Below are 26,495 nucleotides of genomic sequence, written 5' to 3'. Positions count from 1 at the left end.
CTGGAGAGAAAGAGGTTTTCTCACGTCCCATGGGACTAAGATCCAACATGGACAGTTAGTCAGCGATCTATTGGAATCCCTGACCCTACCGAATGAAGTTGCAATTGTGAAGTGCAGTGCACATCGGAAGATTACGGATGATGTTGGCCGTGGGAATGCGTTTGCTGATGAGGTCGCTAAAGAAACGGCCAAGAACATGACGAGCCGAATGTACGTTGCAACGTCTGCAAGATGGATTGCGGAATCAGGAATGTGTGAGAATACGATTGAAAGTGTGAAAGCAATCCAGAATGAAGCAACTGAAAATGAGAAGAATGAATGGAAGGAGAAAACGGGTAAAATGGATTCAAGTGGATGTTGGGTCGATTTGTCTGAGCAGCAGCGTTGGATGTTACCTGATGCGTATGTACTTGCAGTAGTCACGATGGCGCATGGAGCGGCGCACATCAGTTCGAAAGGGATCTGTAAAATGTTAGCTCCAGTATGGAAGAACGATGGAATTACTAAGTGTGCAGAAAGAGTGGTGAAAAATTGCATGATATGCCTGATGCATAATCCAGGCAAGGGAACCCCAACCCCAACTGGCCATTTTGCTCCCCCTTCTTGTCCCTTTGAAGTGATTCAGTTGGATTTTATCCACATGGACAGGTGTAACAATCTCAAATACGTCCTAGTGGTAGTCTGTGTCTTCTCAAGATGGATTGAGGCATATCCATTAAAGGATAACACTGCTATGTCCACTGCCAAAATCCTCCTCAAAGAATACTTCCCTAGGTATGGTATGCCACGGATTGTTTGGTCGGACAATGGAAGTGAGTTTGTAGGGAAAGTTATGAAGAGTGTGTGTGCGGGTCTGGGTATTTCCCAGAAATTTCACAGTGCGAATCACCCACGGGTTTGGTTGAAGGGTACAATGGCACCCTGAAGCTGAAACTTGTGAAAATTCAAGCTTCCACTGGTCTCTCTTGGCCAGACGCACTGCCTTTAGCTTTACTGTCCACCAGAGCGACTGTACACTCTCGAGTAGGGCTTAACCCATATGAGATTGTGTTCGGCCGCCCTGCTAATGATTGGGGAGTCCCTAGGCCAAAGGAATTCAAACAGATTGAATACCCAATGTTGATTGATTACCTTCATGATCTGACTGCTAAATTGAGCCTTATTCATCAACAGGTATTCGAATCCTTGCCTAAACTGCCGGAGAGTCCAGGCCACACGTTGAAACCAGGCGACCAAGTCGTAGTTCGGAACTTTGAACGTACTCGGAACCTTCAGCCAAGATTCGTGGGCCCGTTTCAGGTCCTCCTCACAACTAGAACTGCAGTACGCCTAGCTGGAAGGAAAAATTGGGTGCACGCCAGCCATACGAAGCGTGTCCCTCTTCCACTCCCCTATGACAACTGGGTTAGACAGGGAATTGGTGTATCCGAGACAGAACCTGTTCCTAGGCACATCCCTTTCAGTGATGCAGAGTACCTAACGGACCACCCACGAACGGAAACACAGAACTTTGACACCTCAGCAGGAACCGCTCCTTTGAATCCTGAACCGAGTATTGTACAAAGTGAACACTTGTCACCTGTGGAGTCGAACATTTCCGCACCTGTAGACCAGCTATTCCAAGACCAGACAAGACCTGGGAAGTACAGATATAACCTACGTTCTCATGTGATGAACTAATGACATTGCATTATTACCTTTCTGTTTGAAAACTGTAAAACTGTTTTGATCGTATTGCATTCCATTCAGTCAGGAAGTTTGCTAGAATTTTTATCTTTTTATTTTTTTCTTTTTCTCTCACCTTACCATCTGGGTTACCGTAGGGTCGTAATGTGTGCCTTGTTTTAATTTGCAGGGAATCAGACACTAGGTCGGGTTCTTCTGTTTGTCTTGGGAACTCCCAGGATAAACAGAGGCAAGTTTTTAACAGGTACAAACCATCCGTTGCGAACGGTTGTAGAAGATGGAGCTTCCTGAATTACGACGGGTTAATGTCATAAATGTGCACAAGACAAAATTATACGACATATTGTACAGTAAATGTTTCCTAATGCAATGTACTCTGACACTTCTGATTGTCTTAATAACTTTGGTAGGCAGAATTATTTTCGGTATTCAGTTGATCTTTACACCTGTTGCATCTACAGTATCTCCCCATGCTCCTGTTTCTCCGACTGTTGTTTCTCTTCATTCTTTCCATCCTTTTCCTGCCCACGAGCAAGCTCGACACTCTGAGTTTATAAATAACACTTTCATTCAGCTCTTGCACCAACATCAACTAGTGGTTACCACAACAAACTGCTGGGTGTGTGGCTTGATACCACATACCATGGACAAGGGCATCCCTTATTTGGTTCTGCCTTTTAGTTATAACGGATCATTCTGGGCATTTCAGACCATGTTCGCTTATGCCCTAGAGACCTATCCTCCACGACCTCCGCGTTCCACCCGGTATAACTCTGCTAATAGAGCCTTGGTAAAAGGAATCACTGACATGGTGAGAGATGTCAATAATACTCCGTACATTCCCAAGGATGAATTGCGAGTTTACATGGGTTGGAATGTTACGGAATACGGCATTACTCTGGGTGAGAACAAACGTAAGAGCTCAACTCCGATCTGGGTCGTACCCCACCAAGGTTAAGTCTGTTTGCAAGGAAATGGGAGGAATCCGAAAGCTCGACTAGGGAAAAGTGACTGTATCGAAACATATGTTTTCCCGTCACAGTCTTCCCCTGCATTCTTAGCTGCTAAGGGTACCTATTTTGTTTGCCAAGATAGAGCATACACATGGCTGCCTGATGACTTCTCAGGCTCATGTTACATCGCTCAACTGTTACCTCCGACATACACTGCTGCACCGGACTATCACAAAACTAGAGTTGTGAGAGATGTTTTCAGTAAAGAAGATACTGCTGGCCAAGAGGCAGGAGACTTTTTCAAGAGTTTCCTCCCATTCTGGGGCCTATGGCCAACAGTAGAAACTTACGTCAACTAACACAGGTAGTTGAATCCACCATCACTGAAACTGCGGGTGCCCTTAGTAACCTGACAGCTGAGCTTCAAGCGGATTGCCTCATGACGTTACAGAACCGTATGGTTCTTGATGTGTTACTTGCAGATCGAGGTGGAGTATGTAAGATGATCCAATCAAGTTGCTGCGTTTTTATTCCAGATAATGCGCCAACAGTATACAAGGCCATCTCTAAGTTACATAAGATTTCTGACTCTATTCATGTAGAGGAAGGTGACTGGTCATTAATGGGATGGTTCTGGAGCCTGTTGTCCGCGTAGGGATGGAAGGTTCTGATAGTCACTGGTGTTGCATTAGTATTTTTATTTTCGTGCTGTCTCATTGTTCAGTGTGGTCCTGCCTTATGTAATCTCTGCATTTCTACATGCGTAAGAAGACCACCTGTTTTTAGAGATACGCCACGAGATAGAGTAATGCTGCAACAACACATCAGTGGCCTGATGAACATAGAAATGGACTCTGACATAGAGTGAGTTATTGCCTATGTAAGGGCAAAAGGTCGGTCTGAGGTTCTGTAGCGATCCGAACCCGTGAATTCGGTATCGTAGTACTGACACGATTTCGGTACCAATGAACCGCAAATGATCCATTGTATACATGACAGTGTTTTCGCTGCGCAACTAGCATGAATTCACTGGAAAATAGGGCATTCTGTCGTAAAAGTCATGGCATCCATTTTAGTTACGGCATCCATCTTGTTTCTTGCCCTCACATAGTCAATGAACGGACGATGACCCCGGCAGAGTCACCTTGTTAAGGACACGTAAGCTCGAGCCCGAGAAAGGCTGACGCTGCATGACTAGGCAGAATCAAGCTGCCTCCCTTGCCTGAGGCCAGTCCTGCTATACTGGTTCTCGTGTCCGTTGTCCTGACTGAAAGACGGTAGCCATGCCCGTTTATGATCCATAAACACCTCTTATCCTACATTTCAATCCTTTGCACCTGGCTCTGTTCCTTTCCTTCTGGGCTTTTACAATGGGGAGGTTACGATTTTTATGATGGGGAGGATCGGGCGAAGAATGGAAAACTGTCGAGAGGACCTGATCGAATACTGAAAACCTACAACTAATTATTGTTTGATGTCAAATTTACTGTTTGTTTGGGATGCCGGGTTGGGCATGAGAAATATTCGTGTAATGTTGCCTAAAGACAATTTGCGTGTATTTAAAGAGTAACCCACTTAATGCAATTTGAACAGTCTCGTAGATTCTGCCTCTGTGTGGTTCCTATGATTTCTGTGTCCCTGCAGGAAATAAACCTTGGTCTTTGACGCCACCATCGAGAAGCCCGTGTCTCTGTTTATTTGTGCACCGAGACAGGAGGAACTCAGGGGTCTTCGGGTGTTGTTTCCCTGACACCTCTGGACTCTTAAAAGTCCAGAACCTCACAGTTTGAGGCAAAATCAACATACATTGTCGAAAGGTGTCCATCATTAGCATTTCCAAACCTACCCCAGTCAATCTGCCTAGGTCGTTTCCACCACAGCGCACAATCATGAGGTCAGGGTGTTGGAGATGCAAACAGGTTTTAACCAAAGGCAACATGGTGCCACTTCAATTCTCTCTGTCCAAACCACTTAATGGCCACATTTTGTAAACCTAGGTCTAAGTCAATACATCTCTGTTCTGCATACCTCTTGCACCAGAAAACATGGCTCTGTCATACGATCCACACTAGCATTTTGAAAGTATGGCTGGGAGGAATGGATAGATGTCTGGAGCTCATGAAGTCCGTTTGTAGAATAAGAGATATGTTTAAAGATGGGGAACTACTTTTTTTTATAGCAATCATTTTTATTGATTTTCATAACAACAGCATCAGTGCACATGTGTAATCATACAATAACAAGTAACTGCCGGGTGTCCCCTGGCCATAGGTATCTGCAGAATGCCCCATAGGTGGTTCAGATGCTCCATGTGCGGCCCATGGGAATCCCTCCTCGAACTCCTCCAGTACCCCATCCCACCCCCCACCCCCCACCACCACCCCCTCCCGCCACCCCCCCCTGAGGCAGCTTAAAGCGTCCGCAAAAAGGGGAAACAATATCAGTCCGTGGAGTGCCAGGTCCGGAAGATACGCAACGCCCTCAACGTGGGTGGGAAGACAGCTGCCGGGAGGCCCCTAGATAAGTAGGCCAGCAGTGCGCCACAAGACTCCTCAAAGGCTGTGGGATCATCCCTAAAGCACACCGCCAGGCGCTCCATCGAGAGCAGGCGCCACAGGCGGGCGTGCCACAGTGACATAGTGGGAGCGGCCTGTTTCTTCCATGCCGCTGCCACCGTGAGCTTAGCCGCCCCCACGCAGAGCCACCATATAGCCTTGTCTCCTCTGGACACTTCCTCCCAATCCTCTCCCCGAAGACCCAGGATGACGTGAGCGAGGTCCCCGGGGGGTGTAAAGCCCAAAATCTCTTTAATCTGCGCTAAAATTTCTGCCCAGAAAGGTTGAATACTGGGGCAGTCCCACCAGATATGCTTGAAATCCCAGAGGAGACCACATCCCCGCCAGCAGAGCGCAGAAGTCCCCAGGAAGATCCTAGCCAATTTTGTGGGGTATAGGTACCAATCAAAAATGGTTTTGTAGTGAGCCTCCCGTAGGCCTACCGACAAGTTATGTCTGGGAATATCCCGCCATAAGCCCCTCCACTCCGCTTCAGTTATCCCTCTCCCCAGGAGTTGCTCCCAGAATTCCATATGTCTGGCCCTGGGTGTGTGTAGTGTGGTCAGCAGCATCCTATAGAGAGACGATATTGCCCCCTTCAAAGAGCCCGCCCGCGTCAAAATCAGTTTCTCCATATCCGTGAGGCTCCGGCAGCCCACCTCCATCAACGGTGACGCCGTGGCCCAGTGTTTGAGCTGCAAATAGTGGAACTGCTCACTGTTGGGAACCCCAAACTCCCTCCTACAGTTCTGAAACGAGCGGAAAGACCCCTTATCAAATAGGTCCGCCAGTTTTAGACACCCCCCCTCTCGCCACCCATCAAAGGGACCCTCCTCTCTGGCTGGGGCGAAGGCCGGATTAAAGTGTATCGGGGTATATGGTGAAGGGAATGTCGTCCACCCCTCTCTCCGCGTGACCCTATCCCAAACCTCCAGCGTAGTGCGCGTCGGCGTGCTAAGATATGCATTCGGCGGTCTATCTCTCCTCGGTTTCCACAGCAGGTCCCAGATTGATCTGCCGGCGATCGCGCGGTCCATATGAAGCCAATGCTTCTCCGATTCCCGTGCCGTCCATTCTAACACGACCCGCAATTGGGCCGCTTGATAGTAAAGCTCAAAGTCCGGCAGCCCCATCCCTCCGTCCACCCTCTGTTTCCGAAGCACCGTAAAAGGGAGCCGGGCCCTCCCTCCCTGCCACACAAACTTAGTGATCATCATCTTCAGCTGCGGAAGAAATGCTTTCTCCAGCGGGATCGGCAAGGCCTGAAACAAGTAAAGAACCCGGGGCAGCACCATCATCTTCACCGCGTTGATTCGCCCCAACCAGGATATATACAAGGGCGTCCACCGCCTCAGCTCCTGCCGCAAGTGCGGCAAAACTGTGGTGTAGTTGGCCCCATACAGTCCCGAAACCGTCGGCGTAAGCTGCACCCCTAGATATTGTAGCGAGTGTTGAGCCCATGAGAGCGTCGTCTGGGATTTGAGCGAGGCCACCTCCGCTCTCGAGAGTGTGAGATTGAGTATGTATGACTTGGTCATGTTGACCTTGAACCCCGCCACTTTCTCGAAGTCCCTCAGTTCCCCCCGCACCGCGGGGAGAGAGACATGTGGCTCCCCCAGAGTCAGCAGAATATCATCCGTGAAGAGGGAGATTTTGTGGTCCTCCCTGCCAAACCGTATCCCTTTAATGGATGCATTCTCCCTCACCCGAATGGCAAGTGGCTCTATGCTGAGGGCGAAGAGCAGAGGGGACAGCGGGCACCCCTGTCTAGTACCTCTAGTCAGTTGGAAGGGCTCGGACGGTGTCCCGTTGACTACCACTCTCGCGGAAGGATGGCAGTAGTTAGCTCGCACCATCTCCATGAAAACATCCCCGAACCCAAATTTTCGCAAGGTCAAGAAGAGGAAGGGCCAATCCACGCGGTCGAACGCTTTTTCGGCGTCCAACCCGACCAGCACATCTGGAATCTTGAATCGGGATGATTTCTCGATAAGGTGGATGGTACGCCGTATATTATCGTGCGTCTGGCGCCCTTTAATGAAGCCCGATTGGTCCGGGTGGATCAATCGAGGTAGCAGGTCATCCAGGCGGCTAGCTAAGATCATGGAGTAGAGCTTGGCATCTAGGTTCAGAAGTGCTATGGGGCGGTATGACGCAATGGGGCGATATGACGCACACACCTGCGGGTCCTTGCCCGGTTTAGGCAGGACCGTAATCACCGCCTCTGCCATCGACTTGGACACTCTTGCCTCCTTCGCCAACGCCCGAAACAGAGCCGTCAGATGCGGGGTTAGCTCGTCTACAAAGTGCTTATAAAAGTGAGCGGTATAGCCGTCGGGCCCAGGCGCCTTGTGGAGCTTGAGATGCTTTATGGCATTCCGCACTTCCTCCTCGGGGATAGGTTCGTCCAGCCGCTCCCGGTCCAGCGCTGATAGCTGGGGGCACTCCACCCCATCGAGATACGCCGCTTGGACGTCTTGCGCCAGCGGGTCCCCCCCATACAGCTCGCCATAGAAATCCCTAAAGGCTCTAGTCTTCGCCGCCTCCTCGTGTGTGACCTGGTCTGGTCCTACCCGAATGCCTCCCACATAGGATTTCGCACGCTGGATTCGAAGCTTTCGAGCCAACTGAGAACCCACCTTGTCCCCCTGTTCATACCCAGCGCGTCGCAGCCTCAGCAATGTATATTCCGCCCTGGCGCTGTAAATCGCCCGCAATTTACCCCTCACCGCCGTGAGTCGTCGCTGTAGGTCGCGAGTGGGCTTATCTTTGTGTCTGCCCTCCAACCCCCTGAGTTCTTCCTCTAGGGCCTCCCGTTCCAGTGCCTGTTGTCTCCACAGCGACGCCTGTAGTTGGATGCATTTGCCCCTCATCACCGCCTTGAACGCGTCCCACGTATTCTGATATGAGGTGTCTTCAGGTGGGTTGCCCTGGAAGTACTCCCCTATGGCCTCGGTCAGCTCCACCCTCCGTACCTGGTCTCGCAGGAGGGCCCCAGGAAAGTACCATCTGCCACGTCCCCGCACCCCCCACTGGAGCTCCAATAGAACCATCCCATTGTCTGAGACCGAGATGGGGAGAATCTGCGCCCCCGTCGCCTTCCCCACTAATGCTTGGCTAATGAAAATGTAGTCTATTCGAGTGTAAGTCCGGTGAACATGGGAATAGAAAGTATAGTCCTTTGCCGTCCCGTGGAGAGCCCGCCACCCATCTTGCAGACCCAGGGAATCGAAGCGGTCCTTGACTCGCTTGGAAAACACTGATGAGCTGGCACCCGTAGCGTGGGAGCCGTCCAGGAGGCCATCCAACAGGCAGTTAAAGTCCCCCATCAGAATGATGGGGCCCTCCGCGAACCCGCCCAGGGGCCCCAACCTGCGCGCTGTGAACACCGCCTGTCCCGTGTTCGGAGCATAAACGACCGCAATTGTGCAAAGTTGGCCCTGAAGCCGCCCCTTGAGCATGAGCCACCTCCCCTCCTTGTCTCTGTGTGTATCCACGACTTGAAAGGGTGTGGAGCTATGGAACAGTATCGCCACCCCATTATGTTTGGTGTTGGCCGCTGAGTGAAAAATCTGCGGGAATGCCCTATGCTTGAGCTTCCCACATCCTCCCTTGTAAGGTGCGTTTCCTGCAGAGCAACTACCTTAACCTGCCGATCCACAATGTACTTCAAGACCTGCTGTCTCTTCTGGGGTGCGTTCAGGCCCTTCACGTTCCATGTAGCCCACGTCACCATCTTAAGTGAGTGAGAACCCCCCTCTCCACCCCGTGTTGTGGGATCCAACTATACCAGACCTCAGCGCCTCTCCGCCTCCGCCCCCGGCCCCCCCTTCTGATGCCTCGCCGCCCCTCCCTGGCCCCTCACCAAGTCTTCGTTGCAGCCTACCCCTTCCACCCTCCCCCCCACCCCGACCCCCCCACGTCCCCCCACCCCCCCACCCGCTCCCCCCCACCACAAAGACCCAACCATGGAACCCCTCAAACCTTGGGTAGTTCCAGGGAAAGTAACCAAGACCCCGCCCCATCGAACTCCTAACCTCATTAACTTGCTCCGCAACCGGCAGAGCATCAACAACATGTGTGCCAGACAAAGGGCTCTAGAGAAAAACAAAAACCTCAGTGTCCATGTAACCTCAGTGTCCATGTGGAGACTGCCGCACCTCTCTCCTGATTCGTCACAGTCCCGTCACCATCCACCTGGCCTCGCCGCTCGGGTTTTCGGGTCCCTCTAGCTCGCGACCTCTACTCACGGTGGGGCCCTCCTCGCTGGCGCTGCGCCCTGCGCCACTGCTCCCCCTTAGAGCCGACTGCCACTGCTCCGGACGGCCCCGGGCCTCCTCCTTCCGCCGGTTCCGTAGGGAGGCCCAGGATACGCAGCCCCTCCCCCAATTCTGTGATGTGGTGTCGTTTATTTTGCCGTTCAAAGCTGAGCCTGAAGGGATAGGTCCAACGATAGCGCACATTGTCCTCCCTGAGTTTGCTGGTCACCGGGCGGAGCTGCTGCCTTCGTACTAGGGTGGCCTGCGACAAGTCCTGATATAGAGACCAACTGTAGCCCTGGAACGAGACCTCCTTCTTCTTCCTAGCCGCTTCCAGGATGGCCTCCTTGACTGGGAAGGCGTGCAGCTTTGCCAGGACATCCCTAGGTCTCCGGCGTTCGCCGTGAACCGGTGGTCCGACCCTGTGCACCCGGTCCAGTTTTATTTTCAGGTCTGGCCTGTTCACCACCTCCCCAAAGAGGCCAATAATAAACGCCTCCAGGTCCGAACCCTCTGCGCCCTCTTCCAAGTCTCTCACCCGTATATTCTCCCTCCGGGAACGATCCTCCAAGTCCTCTAGCTTCAGGGCAGACTGCGCCAGCTGAGCGCGAAGCTCCGAGCACTCCGTCCGGGAAGCCTGAGTGGCGCTATCCAGGGTTTGCACCTTCTCCTCCACCTCCAGGATTCGAGACCCCACGGCGTCCACATCGCGGCGCAGATCACCGAGCTTCTCCGTCAGGTCCCCACGCAGTTGGTCCAGGCTGGCGTGGAGGTCCCGTTTAAGTTCACCACATAGATCCCTCTTGAAGTCCCGGAGCGTGGCCACCGGTCGTCCTTCGTCAAGGCCATGCTGTCTCCTCCGCCCGGACCTCCCTCGTCTGCGGTGCTGGAGAGCGCCTGGAAGTACTTCGCCACGCGGTTTTCCTGTGGCTTCGGCGCCTTTTTTGTCGGGGGCGCACGGGACGACCTCCCCATCAGACCGTCCCCTCCGTGCCTCGCGACGTCGCCACCACCAATCTTATGGCCCCGTTGCGACCGACCTCCACTGCTCGGCCACCGAGACCCCGGAAGCTGGAGCAGGGACCGACTTGTCTCCGCCTCCAGACGCTAAGCTGATCCCACGGGCCGTGCCTCAGAAAGTCCTCTCCAGCGCCGACCCGCCCCTACATCACAAAGCACCCTTCACACCCAGTGCGCCAGAGAACCAGTGCAGTGGAGGCTCCCCCGATGCTGGCAGATGTCTTACTTGGCCGCCATCTTGGAGTCAGGCACCGTCTCGCGCCCGGACGCGCGGAGATCGCCCCCGGCGTCTCCGCTCCCTCCAGCCTGCCTCGGTCTTCGTCAGGGTGCACCACTCGTCTCCCGTCGGCCAGCCGTCCCTCCTCATGGGCGCCGAGATGGCCGCAATCTCCGCTTCCTCGTGCGAGTCCCACGGTAAGGTGGCTCTGCGTGCTGTCCCGCCCTCCGGCGCCGGCAGGTTCAGCCTCACTCCAGCCGCGGTGGTCACTCCTGCTGCGCGGTCATCTCGACAGGCCTCCAATCACTCCCCTGAGTCCGGGTGGGCCGCCGCTCGGCGATCGGTCGCGGCCCTCCGCCGCCATTTTGCTCGCTCGCCGCTCCCGGGTCAGTGCTCGCTTTCTAGCCGCACCGGGGCCGCCACATCCTCACCGCCTGTCCATTCGCCTCCACAAGTGTCCCGCGAGTGTTTTCCCCACAGTGCGCCAGTCCAGAGCCCCCATCTAGCCGCTTACAGGAGTCCGTGGGGCCGGATCTGACTCGGTGCACTACCAGTCAGCCATCTTACTTGGCCACCGGAACTACTTTTTTTTGCCATACAAAATGATACCTTATTGGGAGATGAAAAGCATTGTTTTTTAAAAGTAGGGTGCACCTTAGTTTTGTGGAAAAGCGTCTTTGTGATTGGTTAAGAAAAAGCAGTTTAAACGTGGAGTACATATCATAGCTCAACTCAACCACACCTGCTACTTGCATTTGGAAGGCACTGTTCGAACTTAAAAGAATCGTGAACTTTAAACCTGCATGTGCCGTTAAATGTTCAAGAAAATGTTGCAAAAACATATTGTTAGGTTAAAGATAATTGATGAACTTTTAAACTGCACGTGTTGTAGAATGTTCTAGAAAGTGTGTTGATAGAATAAGTTGCACTTCTGACTTCTATGTGTCCATGAATATTAAAAAAACTGTTTATATGGAAAAATTTTAAAAAAACAATAGAGAGCAGTTTTGAAACCTAAAAGAATAAAGGAACTATTCTGGAGCAACAAAATTACAGACACAACAGCACCAGGAAGAGGAAGAAGCAGGGAGTGGGGGGACGGGGGGAGATGGGCACAATGGCACACATGCACAATTAAGTACAGCACAACTATAGACAAACCATGCCCAAAATGAAACACACAAACAAGGAGCACAAGTCACACAACCCACCAACATCACACCACTGAACAAGCATAGAAGTGAAAACCACACTGCCTGAAAGGGAGAAGGGTGAATAAAAGCTCACATGAAGGGACATCTCACACACAATGCAACACACACACATAGGAAGCAGAGTACACCAACATCCAACACAATGTTGTCCAAACACAAACATTCACACAATCAAACACAGGACACAAATGCACTCGCCTGTGGCGGATAAGCATCCAAAAACATCAGTACGAAATGGGCACATGAGAACGCATAAGTACAAACAGCCCACAGCCCGGATGGGGTAGCAATTCACATATGGCAGGCAGACAGAGAGTCCGTGACACACACATTGGTATACAAATGAAGACACAACACATTTGGAGACAAGTGATAATGTGGAAACTTTATTAAAAAAAAGTGCCTGTCAGTACGGCCAAGAGTAGTGTCACTATATGCAGAGAAATGCAGCAGCATGCCTGAATAAGGAACGTAGGAAAACGTCCTTGTTCACCTTGGGGTAGTCCGTCACGAATACACGTCAGTGTCAAGCAGCGTTGGATGTCCGCGCCTTGGACATCATTCGACACCAATGCAGCCATGTCCACTGTTGTTTTGGGACATGTGACCAGATGTACAACGTGCAATGATGAGGGGGGACACGTGCAATGTGGCACATCGAGTTGTGGTTGCAGGTACCTTGTCACTCGTCCATGAACGCGAGTGCAGCTGTGTAAGCCACTATCTCTAATGAGTGATGGTTGGCCACAATATTTGACATGTCGTCGACGTGATCCATCAGCTGACCGGGACAGATGTGCTGACTCTAACCACTGTACCCAATGTGCACCAAAGCAGAATCGGGAAGTGGGTCAATTTAATCACTGCATACTACGACTCATGCAATCTCCCAGGCCCAGTTCCCAACATGCATGCCAAACATCCATGCATGCCATAAACGGCCATCACCATGACACTCCTTGTCGTGGGCCAACAGGGGGCACAGATACCCATCGTATTCCATGTCAGCTACCCACTTTTTGGAGAGGCATACGTCCATGCACCACTCGGATAGGCACGTGCGACATTGCAATACAGGTTGAACGCAGGTGACGTTCGCAATGCGGAAGCTCAGCCGGTAAGTGATCCGCAGTACTGTCAAAGGCAGTGCACCCAGGACATGCAGCAGAAGTGCAAAGTATAGGTGGACGTGAATGGAGTCGACCATGTGTTCGGGATGCTCTGCCATTGCATCAGTGGCTCTGCTTGTAGCTGCACTGGCTTGCCGTGGGCCAGTCTTGTGGATGAAATGGCACAGCTTGGTGCAATGAACCGGGTCTGTGTGCAAGGGGTGCAGGGCAGGGGTGTGGTGGGAGTAGGTGTGAAGGCCATTTCATGCATGCTAACTACGACAAACGACTTTTGCGTGTGGGATGTGTACTTCTTGTTCTCAAATCTGGCAGTGCATAGTGTGGGAGACGGATGCAAATATTATCGTATCTGTCAGGGGGGGCTGGCCACCTGAAAGTTCCTTCTAGGAGCAGCAGATGTGCTAGCGCAAGATAGCTCAGACAAAGAACCTTTCATCCCTACAGTAACTTCTCCAGGTGCATTCATACAGGATGTGTAAAAAGGCCAGTTGTGGGTGTTGTGAGATGTCTGTGGCCCTGGTCATCATGGATGAGATGCTCAGCACATGCCACATGGGCAGGTTCACTGTCTGTTACGTTATCAAACAGCTGCTCCTCCCTCCCATGAGCCCCCACACTTTTGTACGTTGCACTGTTGTATCCCGTGCACTCCTACGGCACACCATTGTAATGCCTATTCATGCATGTCCTGCCACATTCCAACCACACCATGACACTGCAGTTTGGAGGTGATGCATGCCATTTTACAACATCGACTGCTGCGGCCCTTGTGGCAGCCACACGAGAACACAGAGACGCACTTACCGCACTTCCTGAACACGGACATGTCCGAGACACGCCGTTTCCCTTGCCAGATAGGCAGACCCCTGTGCTGACCTGTGCACGCGGGACTGGCACATGCTGCTTGTGCATGCAGGAGGATTTGTGCATAGCTACATGTCCAGGCTCACTACCAACACTGAGGTGACATGGTAATGTCCACAGACACTGTGATGTTGCAGGGCCTGTGCCTATCATGCTAACACAATGACCACACGGACACACTTGCTCAGATGCGGGTTTGGGGGGCATTGGCTGTCCTGGGGTTGTTGCGATTAGTGTTGTGGACCTCATGGGTATCCGTGTATCATGCTCATTGACTCTATGGCACCTGTGGGTGTTTCGGTGTGGCTCTTGGCTGTGTTCCCTTTCATGCTGCAGGTAGTCGTCCTGTTTAAAACCAGCAGAAAGCAGGTGTAAAATCCCTGGTGCTAACCCGGCTTATCGCCGGAAAATGTTTCGCATCGCAGTTGTTGTGAAAGTTGTGATGTGGTTTTGTCGTGTACAGAAAAATAAATGAACTGGGCAGTGTATCCCGTCAAGATCCAGTACCTGACCCACTATTCCCAATCAATATAAATACAATGACATTTCTTCATTGATTTTGTGTGTACACTGTAAGTGCACCCACTACCACAGTGCAATTCAATAAAGGATTTTAGTATTTAGAATAAATTGCAAAGAAGCACCTTGTGTCTTTTTGCATGGGAACGCCTACTCTGCATTTCATTATCAGCACTTTAATGCAACTAAAGTTGAGATAAATCTAACACACTATTCAGAAGCTGGTGCAAACTGCAGACATCACCAGTATTCCCATGATAACTGCCAAAAATGTAACACCATGGTGGACACTATGAAATAACAGTAATAAGAACGATAAAGAGTCACACAGCACTTAAGTAACAACCAAAAACTTTATTGAATTTTTTTTTTCTCAAACTTTATTTTTTTGTAAACGTTTATAGAAAAGATAAACTAAATTTAACAAAATGAACACAAAAAACAAGGCAGAGACTTCTGTCGGGACCATGAATGTCGACGACACAGCCTGGAAAATAAAGCACAAAATATAATGCGCATCAAAGGAGTGAGACACAGAGAAGGAAAAAAGCCAGAGAGAAAAAGAGAAGGAAGGAAAGAAAGGGAGAAGGGAGATAGAAGGAAAGGAAGGAAGAGAGTGAGAGACAGAGTGAAGAGAGGGAAGTGAGAGAGAGAGAGAGAGAGAGAGAGCTTCTGCCGCCCCTGCGCATCCATGACCAAATAATTACCTGCTGCCACCGGAGTGTCTACCAGTGGGCACTCCACGTGCCCATCAAAGCTCCGCGGTCCGGCAGATCTCACAGATGTCGCTGAGTCCTGAGTCATCAATGGCAGAGACCACATCAGCTTTTGGTGCCGCTAACCCTGTGCAACGCAAGTCGGCGCTATGTGGTGGTAGGCCACTGACGGCCATACAACTTAGGGTGCGACTAACCCTATGCAACTCAAGTCCGCGCCACATGGTGGTAGGCCCCTGACGGCCACATCAGCTTCAGGTGGCACTAACCCTGTTCAACTCAATTCCGCCCCATGTGGTGGTAGGCCCCTGATGGCCACATTAGCTTCGGGTGGCACTTACACTGTGCAACTCAGGTCCACATCACATGGTGGTAGGCCCCTGATGGCCACATCAGCTTCAGGTGGCACTAACCCTGTGGAACTCAAGTCCGCGCCACGTGGTAGTTGGCCCCTGATGACCATACAGCTCAGGGTGTGACTAGCCCTCTGGGCAACTTTTCATGGACTCTTTATGATTGAGACCCGTGGAGCGTCCGCCATCCAGTCACCACTGGCAATAAAAGATGTGACGTTGTCGATCCATTATATTTGCGTGGTCACATGACCTGTGACGCATGTGCCGGATGGGTGTGGTGTGTGTGTGCAAACCTGCCCTCAGGGAGTGGCCGTGACAAGTTGACAACTAGACCACTGACCTGCACACCAACAGCTAGTACGCCTGCGACAGGTAGCTATGTGGGGGGTGTGAATACATGTTTTCTCAATGGATTTTCCATAGGAAACTTTAAACAAGGCTACAGGTCAAACTGCTGAACGGAATTATGCCAAATTTGGAAGGGAGAAAGGTTTTGGTCCAGAAAGTGCGCTTTCTCACATCAAGTGAAAATATAAAAGAAAGGTCTCGGAAGGCAATTTAATATACCGGAGCTCTATTTCTGCGAGATAACTCTTTCACGCTTCCTCTGCCCAACATCACCATTTCGCAGCTATGCTGTTAGAAGCTAGTCTGTCGGTTCGCAGCTCTCTACCTTTGCCAGCTAGTACGCTACTGTGCCTGTACCTCTGCAAACTACTACACTGCTGTTCCTTTGGGAGCAGACGGCTCGAAGTACTGCGTCTGCGAGTCGATCGGACGGGCCGCAGTTGTCCCTCTGTGAGCCTGGGTGTGAACTGTTCATAACTCACACTACATAAGCATTGAAAAAACATTTTGTGATTCAGTCCGTCAGCTGGCATCTGTCCGAGGCATTTCTGGAAACATATCATGAGAGATACCCCGTTCACGCTGCATCTCCCCACATCAGCAGGTAACACACCCTCTTCCCACATTACCAACATACCCCCAACAACCTTCTTGGGCCCGGAAGTGTCCCTGTGCGATTGGACAAACAAGAATCTTAGTCATGTATAGATTTACATATAAAACATTTTATTTAAAGAAAACAACAACAAATAAAACTGAAGGGAGTCTGGTGCTGTGATCGCTGCTACGAAGTTGGGGTCACTGCCATTCAGGACTCAGGACACAGTTACACATGTGGGATCGGCTTGTGTTGAACAGGGTGCTGTGGTCACTGTCACAGACTTGGGGTCACTGCCATTCAGGACTCAGTACACAGTTCCACATATGGGATTGGCTTGTGTTGAACAGGGTTAGTGGCACCATGTGTCGCTGGCCTTCCATATGCAAATACGCCTCACTAATCAAAGGGAGTCTGCTGCTGTGATTCTCTCACGGAGTTGGGGTCACTGCCATTCAGGATTCTGGACACAGTTCCACCTGTGGGATCAGCTTGTGTTGAACAGGGTTAGTGGCACCACGTGTCACCAGTTTTCCATAGTGTAGGCCGGAGGCAGCAGTCAGTAAAGGCCCACAGCCACGTGACGTTGACTTGAGCTACACAGATTGGAAGCAGTTCGTCTTGTTAACCCATTATAGTCTCTTACACAATTTGCATCGCTACTTTTGTTGAATTGTGAACCGTGCTAACCCCAGTGTAGGCCGGAGGCAGCGGTCAGGATGGGCACACAGCCACGTGGCATCAACTTGAGCTGCACAGTTAGTGGCACCTGAAGCACTCAGCGTGTGCACACCCTGCGATGATACGTGGTCCTGGTGGGCCGAACTGGGAGTAATGTCTTTTGTCTAATTAATTCTGCCTTATTAAGGCCGTGTGGCGTTGATTTATAGTGCACTGAGTTAGTGGTACCTTTGGCACTCAGTGTGTACACAGTGTGCGATCATGCATGGTCCGGGCGGGCCGCCCTGTGAGCAATGTGTCTTGCCCACTTGACTGCATCATCTGCAATCGCCACTCCATCTGAATTGTGAGCCCTACTGTCCGCAGTGTAGATCGAAGGCAGTAGTCTGTACAGACATAAGTCTGCGGTGCTGTGCCACTGAATTCGCAGGGGACCTGTGTCGAGGAGGCCCACGGTCATGGTGGCAGACACGTGGCCGGGTGAGGGCCACCGCTCTGGCAGACGCTTTGGCCTTCCCACAAGTGAACCACGCTCAGAGTCCCAGCCTATATATTCATACTCCTACGCTGGAGTGCCGTACGTTAGACCAGCCCACTCCGCTTATGCTTCTAGGGGGGGACAACACAGCTACATGACCGAGATCTTCCCCATTGCCTGAGGTAACATGGTTGCGTCCAGTGTGCGCAACACTACAAGTATCAGTAGTATATGTCTACATGGAGAGGTTTGTGCTTTGCATAGTGATGTCTGTCCAGCACATCACCGCTACACTTGGTATTCTGTGCATTATTATTGATGGGTGACTTGCCTTCTTCACACATACTTGGTTCCCACATCTCCCAACATTTAGCTATTGTGCGGCTGAGGGACCATGGCATTTTGGGAAGGTCTGTTGTCCTGTTTTGCGCTGCCTCAGTTGTAGTAGGGGGGTGGTCCCGGGGGGAGGTTCTGGTGGTGGTGGTGGTGAGTGTTGTGGCTTTGTTGGGTGTCAGAGCTGCATGATCAATAGCTGTATCACTTATTGGTCTTTAGATGTGGCTGTGAGTTGGGTCCAATTCACGCTGTAGATAGTCGACCTCCTTACACCAGTTAAAGGCTGATGTTAATTTCATACTGCTAACTCGGCTTATCGCCTGCTTTTTAGATCACATTGCAGATTTGGCTGGTTTTTGAAACTATGGGGAAGTGGTGTTTTAGTTTTTTTTGCACGGGAACGCCTACTTTGCATATCATTAGCATTAGTTGTGGCTCTAATTTGTGGCAATGTTTTTGGCGGAAGCTATGGATGGAAAAGTGGTGAGATTTTCAGTTTTGACCAGGTTGAAAATGGGATAACAATTTAAAAACAAAGAAAAAAAAATATGTTTAATGAACATTATAATTAGAAATTAGCATTTAAAAAACCTATGAAATTAATTGAAAAAACCATAGGTTTCAAGCACGTTATAGTTAGAAATTAGCATTTAAAAAACCATTGCAATTCACTGAAAAAAACATAGGTTTCAGGCACATTATAGTTAGAAATTAAGACCACCACTTCCCCAGGGCATTAAGTATTTAAATGCGGTGGTCTATTGCGGACCCCCAGACCCAAGGACCACCACCTCCCTCAGGCTTTAAAGATGGAGGGTGGAGGCCCCCCTCCTGTAGCCCTGCTTGGCCCTGGAGACCGCCACCCCCGGGCCGACTCCTGTGGCTATGGCAGGATGGGAGCATGGCTCCCGCCCTGCCATAACAAACTATGCTTTGCTTCAAGGAAGTAAAGCAGAATTGCTGTTGAGCAAGGGGAGCTGCATGCCAGCAGCTCCCCTTTCTCAAAAGCAATGCCAGCTCCCGCAGGAGGCGGGGAGCTGGCGGGACCGTGGGGGCATTGGGGCTCCCCCCACTGTCCCCAATGGAATGACCAGGCCCAGGGGGATGGGGTCTCCAGGGCCAGAAGTGGCCTAAGGAGGGGGGCCACGCGCCCCCTCCCAAAAAAAGAAAAAAAGAAGCTTGGTCAGGCCCCAGAGGATGTGGTCCCCGGGGCCATAATTGGCCTCTGGAGGGAGGCCATGCAGCCCCCCCTTCCAAAAGTACAACAAAAAAGAAGGCTGCCAGGCCCCAGGGGATAGGGTCCCCGGGGCCAAAAGTGGCCCAGGGAAGGGGGGCCACGCAGCCCCCTCCCCTGAAATTATAATATATATATATATGTTTTTTAAATGGAAAGGACGGCCCCGGGGTATGGGGTCCCTGTGCTATGATTGGCCTAAGGAGGGGGGCACAAAAAAATAAAAATAAAAAAGAAGGTTGGCCAGGCCCCGGAGGAAGGGGTCCCCGGGGCCATAATTGGCCACTGGGGGGGGGCACGCAGTCCCCCTCCCAAAAGTACAATAAAAAAAGAAGGCTGCCAGGCCCCAGGGGATGGGGTCCCCAGGGCCAAAAGTGGCCCAGGAAAGGGGGGCCACGCAGCCCCACTCCCATAAAAAAAGATATTTTTAAAAAAGCTGGCATATTGCCAGAGGCCCCACCCCCTCCCTGCACTGCTGTATAAATGCACCCCCTGGTGTATTGTAAATTGGGGGATTGAGTCCCCTTCAATCCTGAGGGTCCCTGGGGGCCAACTACCCCATCAGGTACCACCAGTAAGTGATACAGAGCTGCATTGCAGAGAGCTTTTTTTATTTTTTATTTTACAAAGTATTGTATGGCAGGAACTTGACCCGAATCGGGTATCAGAGCGATTTACATAGCACCAGTTGCATTACATGAGGACACATTCATTTTTTTAGGCACGGGGAGATTAAGTGATTTACCCAGAATCACTGGATGTTCAGCGTCATTGCTGAGACTCGAACCCAGTTCCCCAGATTCAAGGTCGGATGCCCTAGCCATTAGGCCAACTTCTCTCCCGAAAGGTGGTACGAGGCCACTCCCCTTTTTATACCTCTCTGCAACACAGCTCTGTGGTGGCTAGTGGAGGTACCTGGTGGGCTAGTTGGCCCCCAGGGATCCTCAGGATTGAAGGGGACTTAATCCCCCAACTTCCAATGCGCCAGGGGGAGCGTTTGTACAGTGATGCAGTGAAGGGGCAAGGCCTGAAACAACAAGCGTGCAAATGCGCCCCCTGACGCGTTGTAAATTGGGGGATTAAGTCCCCTTCAATACTCAGGGTCCCTGGGGGACAATTAACCCACTATGTACCTCCAGTAAGCGCCACAGAGCTGCGTTGCAGATTAATGGTCCAAGGCCAGGCCCCTTTTTACACCTCTATGCAACGCAGCTCTGTGGCGGTTACTGGAGTTACCTGGTGGACTAGTTGGCCCCCTGGTGCATTGTAAATTGGGGGATTTAGTCCCCTTCAATCCTGAGGGTCCCTGGGGGCCAAATAGCCCACCAAGTACCTCCAGTAAGTGCCACAGAGCTGAGTTGCAGAGAGGTGGTCTGAGCGCACACCCCTTATTATTCCACTTTGGGTACGCGGCTTTTGGTGTACCTCACATGTTAAATCACACATGACATCAATGATGACATCTCAATGACATCACTGATGACCTCAGTGATGACATCATCTACATCTCTGATGCACTAAGTCACACCCCTATAGAATCTTTTAAACACCCACTGCCACTCCTACACAGCCATTCACAAACCCCTTTCACAGAGCCATAAGAGTACTTACACACCCACTCACTGATTCATAGATCTACACACACATCCACTTGCTCCCCTATACTACCACTCATACACCCACTCAGTCACTAATACAGCCATTGACATATCCACTCGTATACCCATGCAAGCATTAACACACTGCATGAGTCAGCTATAGAACTACTCACACACCTATACACTCACCCATAGTCAATTACTCAGCCTCTTACTCACCCAAACAGTTACACAAACCCACTTACTTACTCGTACAAATAGTAACACATACTCACTCATCTATACAGTTAGTGACAGAAGCATACACTCATCCATATAGCCACTCTCATATTCACTCACTCACTCATACAGTCACACATATACCCCGTCACTCACATATACTGCCTTTCATATACCCAATCACTCACCCATAACTACACATGCACTCAATCAACCACACAGTCATACAGGCACTCACTCACCCATATAGCTTGTCAGACATGCACAGAGTGCCCCATACGGCCATTGACTCACCCACTCACTCATCCATACAAGCAGTCACACACCTCCTTACCCACACACACACAGATACCCAGACAGCCATAGAGGTAGTCAGACAACCAATGAATCACCCATATAGCCATCCATGTAACCACTAACACACTCATGCACATACCAGATAGTACCACTGACAACAACAACATACCCATGACTATTGACCACATGCAACTCACAACCCACAGCAAACACCATTGACCCTGCTTGGCACAGCTGAAAGCTCACTGCTTTCACAGCTGCTGGGGTTCACCAAACTTGTCCAAAACTGCTTTCATGCTACATCAGGATATGCACCCATGCACAGTAAACATGTCACTACATCGGAACACCAACACAATATGGTAGATCATTGCCAGGAACACCCGACCACCTAAGTAGCTACCCACCAAAAGACTTGGCTGGCCTGAAGGAAACTCAGAAAGAGTGAGCATCCTGAGCCATGTCACAGGTGCTGTAGTCGGTAGGGGTAGGTCTATTATCTGTACCAGCACATCACTAAACGTTGTATACATGTGTCATTGTCCACAAATTCACTGGGCCCGATTCACAGAATTAACTTAAGACAAAATCCTAAACTTACTACTTTTGGTATTCACAGAATGCACTTACTACTTTTGGTATTCACAGAATGCACTTACTACTTTTGGTATTCACAGAATTGATTTACGACTACTAACTTTATGTCTGCACTCGGGCTGGAAATTCTGGCCCGGAGGCAGAGCTTCCGGCCTGGAGGCGGAGTCTCTGGCCCAGGGGCGGAGCTTCCGGACTGGAGGCGGAGTCTCTGGTCCAGAGGCAGGGCTTCCGGCTCAGAGGCGGAGCTTCTGGCCCGGAGGTGGGGATTCCGGCTGGTGGCGGAGATTTGGCCATGGCTGAAATCTCCATCTCCACCTCAGGGCCGGAAACTCCGCCTCCGGGCCGGAAGCTCCGCCGCCAGGCCAGAAACTCCGCCTTAGGGCTGGAATTTCCGGCCCGAGTGCGGACGTAAAGATAGTAGTCGTAAATCCATTCTGTGAATACCAAAAGTAGTAAGTGCATTCTGTGAATACCAAAAGTAGTAAGTGCATTCTGTGAATACCAAAAGTAGTAAGTTTAGGATTTTGTCTTAAGTTAATTTTGTGAATCGGGCCCACTGTGTACAAAATTTGCTATCAGCCAGCACTTCACACTCCGCTGCCACAGGTGAAACTGTCAACACACTCAGAAGACTCCATACCCACAATTACCATCTCAGAACAGAAGGCACAACAAAAATGATGGCTATTACGTCAGCTGCTACCAAACTAATGGAAAAACAACAGCTGATGGACAGAATGCAGAACAATGTCATGCATTCACCCCATCCATCGTTGCTTTGCTCACCGTGCCATTCCAGTTTGAACCCAGCTATTTGCAAATCAGTCTTGACCCTGTGCAATCAATTGTGTGTCTTTTGCTTTCTCACCAAACTAATGGGGCAACTCACAACCTTTGCTAACAACAACTCACCTTGTCACCTCTAAATGTGAAGGAAGTTTGTCCATCAGACAACAAGATGCATTGCCATTACACAACGAGGAAGAGATGTCACAGGGAGGGACAAGAGCACTATCACATGATTGCAGATGACACCCATGAACCACAGGAACTCACATTTATCAGACACACTTTATTGAGAGCACATAACTATACCCTCTACATACATTCCACTCAAACTCCTCAAGTAGAGCAAATCTGGTAGGGGTGGGCGGAATTTGCATAGTCGTGCTACGCAAAGCTATGCGAAACGGTAACAAATCTCTGCGAGCACGCAGAGTTCCGCGAACATGCAAAATTGCTTGTTCTGCCTGTTCGCAATGCTTTTTTCCAGTTCGCAAATGCTGTTTGCGTGCTCGGGGGAAATATCTCGTGACACCGCATTTTGAAAGCACGAACAAGCAAAAAATTCCGCAAAGCCGCAGATCGCGGAATCTTTGGCAATTCCACGTTCTCCGCAGAATGCAAAATTACCCAAATTCTGCAAATTCAGGGAGCGGAAAGGAATTAACCGCCCAGGCCTAATATCTGGTACTAAGAGGAACATTCCATGCACCACACTGTACACGTACAACACAGCATACAAAACAGAGAGTATCTGTGTATTTCCGGGTGGCTATAACACACATATTGACCGAGCTTTCACACACATTCCACATTCCCTGACTAAAGGCTATCATAGCCACAGATGGCATAAAGTAAACATCTAATAAGGTGGGCACACAACACATAACACCACCACCCCAGTGCATCAAGACAGTGTGAAAGGTCATGACCCTCTCATTCATGCCCCAAATATATCTTCTTTGAGCCTTTATGCAACATCTAAAACACCAAATCCCCACTTACATCTGGGTTGGCCACCCTATGTCTAAATCATTGACTATGGACAGACCAATACTAAACAATCCAACATCTGTGGCCACTTCACAAGCCCTTGTCATTCAGTCTGCATTCATCAGTCCTTACTTACTACACATCCTCACAAATCACACAGCCTGCATCTCATGGCACAACCTCAAATGCATCTTTACACACATCATATACTCATCTCCAACAAACATCAAGATAGATGAGAGTGGCTCATCGAAAACCTCCACTCTGCTGATGTAACCTACTGCTCTTCAACTCTAGCAATGACATGTACAAGGGATAAGCGTAAGGCAGTGTAGGAATTTTATAAACCTGAAGGTGACTATGGGGGTGGACATGGAGGGGGCAATGTTAGCCCCCTTCTTGTCTGAATGGGGAGTCTTTTTTGGTTCTCCTCGTGGATTTTGGGGTGGGGTCGGGTGGGTGGCTCTCTTATCCTTCCTCCCCTGTTGGAAAGGGACTTTCTCTACAGGGCTGATGGTGCCACTCTTCTCGAGGGGTAGCAGGAAGTGGAAGTGAAGGGGAGAAGTGGGACCCCAGCCCTCTTACCTCTGGGAAGGGGGCCAGCAGTGGCAGGCCAGAGGTCCAGAGCACACAAGGTAAGGGTTTTCTGAGTTGCAGGAGGAGGTGTGGCGATGGGTAGGGATTTTAGAGAGAGAGGAAACTGAGGTCACAGATGTGGATGCATGTTTTCTGTGCATATGTTTCTGACTGTCCTTGGATGGTGTTTTGGGTGTTGTGTCTTGGGTGCTGGGAGTGGGCGTTGTGCTGGGTGTAGTGTGTTTGCATTTCTTGGAGTGGTGTGGAAGTGTGCTGCATGTGGATTTCTGGGTGCCTGTGTGCTCAGCTTTACGTATTCTCTTGACAGGTGGGGGCATTGGGAGGGTGGATGGGGAAGGGACAAGGGAGGCTGGTAGTTTTGGATGGCTGCTGTCAGTGTCAGGGCCAAAGACTGAACATATCTCTACAGGCCCACCATGTCTGAATGAATGCCCTCCAGCAACCCAACAACTTGGGACAACTTGTTGCCATGATCCTGGAGGGCATTTCGGACTGCTGTCTGACCCAGAGAGATATGCCGCAGGATGTCCATGGCCTCCACACTGAGGGAAACAGTGGAGACAAGCGCAGGGGCTGTGGTGAGGAGAAGGTGACTCTCACTTATTAGGGGGGTGGGCCCAGATAGCAGTTTGGGGAGCAGCAGGGAGGGTAGAGACAGAACCCGGTTTTGCAGACAGAGATTTTGATTTTTTCATTCCTTGGTCCACCTCCACCATAGAGTTGCTGCTATAGTGTGATGTTGTGGAGGTAGGTGTATCATCTTCTATCTCCTCCGTGGCACTCCCATGACCTTCCGAGGCACGGGTTCCCTCTGTGTCGGTCAACCTTCGGGGACCACTCTGGCCAGCTGCTTCCCTAAATGTGTTGGGCCCCTCTCCTTCCTTGCCCTCTGTTGATGCTGTAACAGTATTAGTCATAGGTTTAATACAATGGCCTTGCCACAAATCTATATTCAACTCTTACAACATCAGTATGCTAAAATACTTGAAAATGGATTGGCTGCATCAGCACAAAATCTGGCATGAGAACATGATGTATTGATCCATGACCTGTGTAAAGTCAAGCCACACAAACTTTTGGACAATGCCAACTCCTATTGCATGTGCCAACACATACATCACACATCCTATTGTGTGTAGCAAGACCTACATGCATCCTCTCAAACTAGGTTCTCATACAATGGTGTAGCGTCCCTCTGACATTTAATTGAAAGGCCTGATGCTTACACCAATGCCCATACAAACTGAGACATATAAATAGGGAAAAATCTGGGATGCATATACTAATATTTTTAGTAATGTAGAACTCCTACTTGGGATAAGTGACATCACAATTAGAAGTTGCAATTGGCATGGGTGTGGACACACCTAGCTTACATCTCCAATTATCAGGCTCACTGCTGTCTGCTGCCAGAGGATGCAGTTGACACATTCACATCAGAAGACTTGCTACATCTCGCAGGTAGTGTGGATAAATATATACAACTCACTATTGAATAGTGACAACAAAGATCAATGCACATAATCCTGGTGAGGGCAATCTCAGCCAAGGTCGTTGCATGTGAGCAGACCTCATTCACAGAATATATGTCAATGTTAGAAATTGAGGTCTCTAGTTGGCATGGGTTTGCACCTTTGTCCAAGTATGGACCCTTCTTCCTAATCAGGGTAAGAGGGATACACTTCTAAAATAACCCCTGCTCACCCCCTTGGTAGCTTGGCATGAGCAGACAGGCCTATCTTAGAGGCAGTGTGTAAAGCATTTGTGCATACTTACAGTAATACAGTCAAAACACTACAAATGGACACCACATCAGTTTAGAAAAATTAATAATTTTCATCTAAACGAACAAGACCAAGACAAAACAAATCCACAATACAGCAATCAAAGTGTACTTCTTTAGAAGATAAATACAGTTCAGTCCATAGTAAAGTATAGATGCAACACTTTCAACACAAAATAACTTGGATGCGTCAAAATCATAAACAAAAACAGCCGCAGGGAAGGTGATGCATTGGTTCCGTAAGTGCAGGGAAGGTGATGCATCAGTTCCATACTCCAGGGAAGGTGATGCCTCTGTTCCTTACTGTCATGCAGGTGAGGTGATGCCTCAGTTCCTTACTGAAGAGAGGTGATGCGTCGGTTCCTTACTGTGCAGGGAGGTGATGCATCAGTTTCTTACTGCGGCCCTGGTGTCCTTGTAGACTTGGATCCCCGGTGCAATGTGTGAGGATCAGGGATGCATCG

The sequence above is a fragment of the Triturus cristatus genome, chromosome 6 (genome assembly GCF_964204655.1).
Source record: "Triturus cristatus chromosome 6, aTriCri1.1, whole genome shotgun sequence".
Taxonomy (NCBI): domain Eukaryota; kingdom Metazoa; phylum Chordata; class Amphibia; order Caudata; family Salamandridae; genus Triturus; species Triturus cristatus.
Note: the sequence above shows the minus strand (reverse complement) of the source record.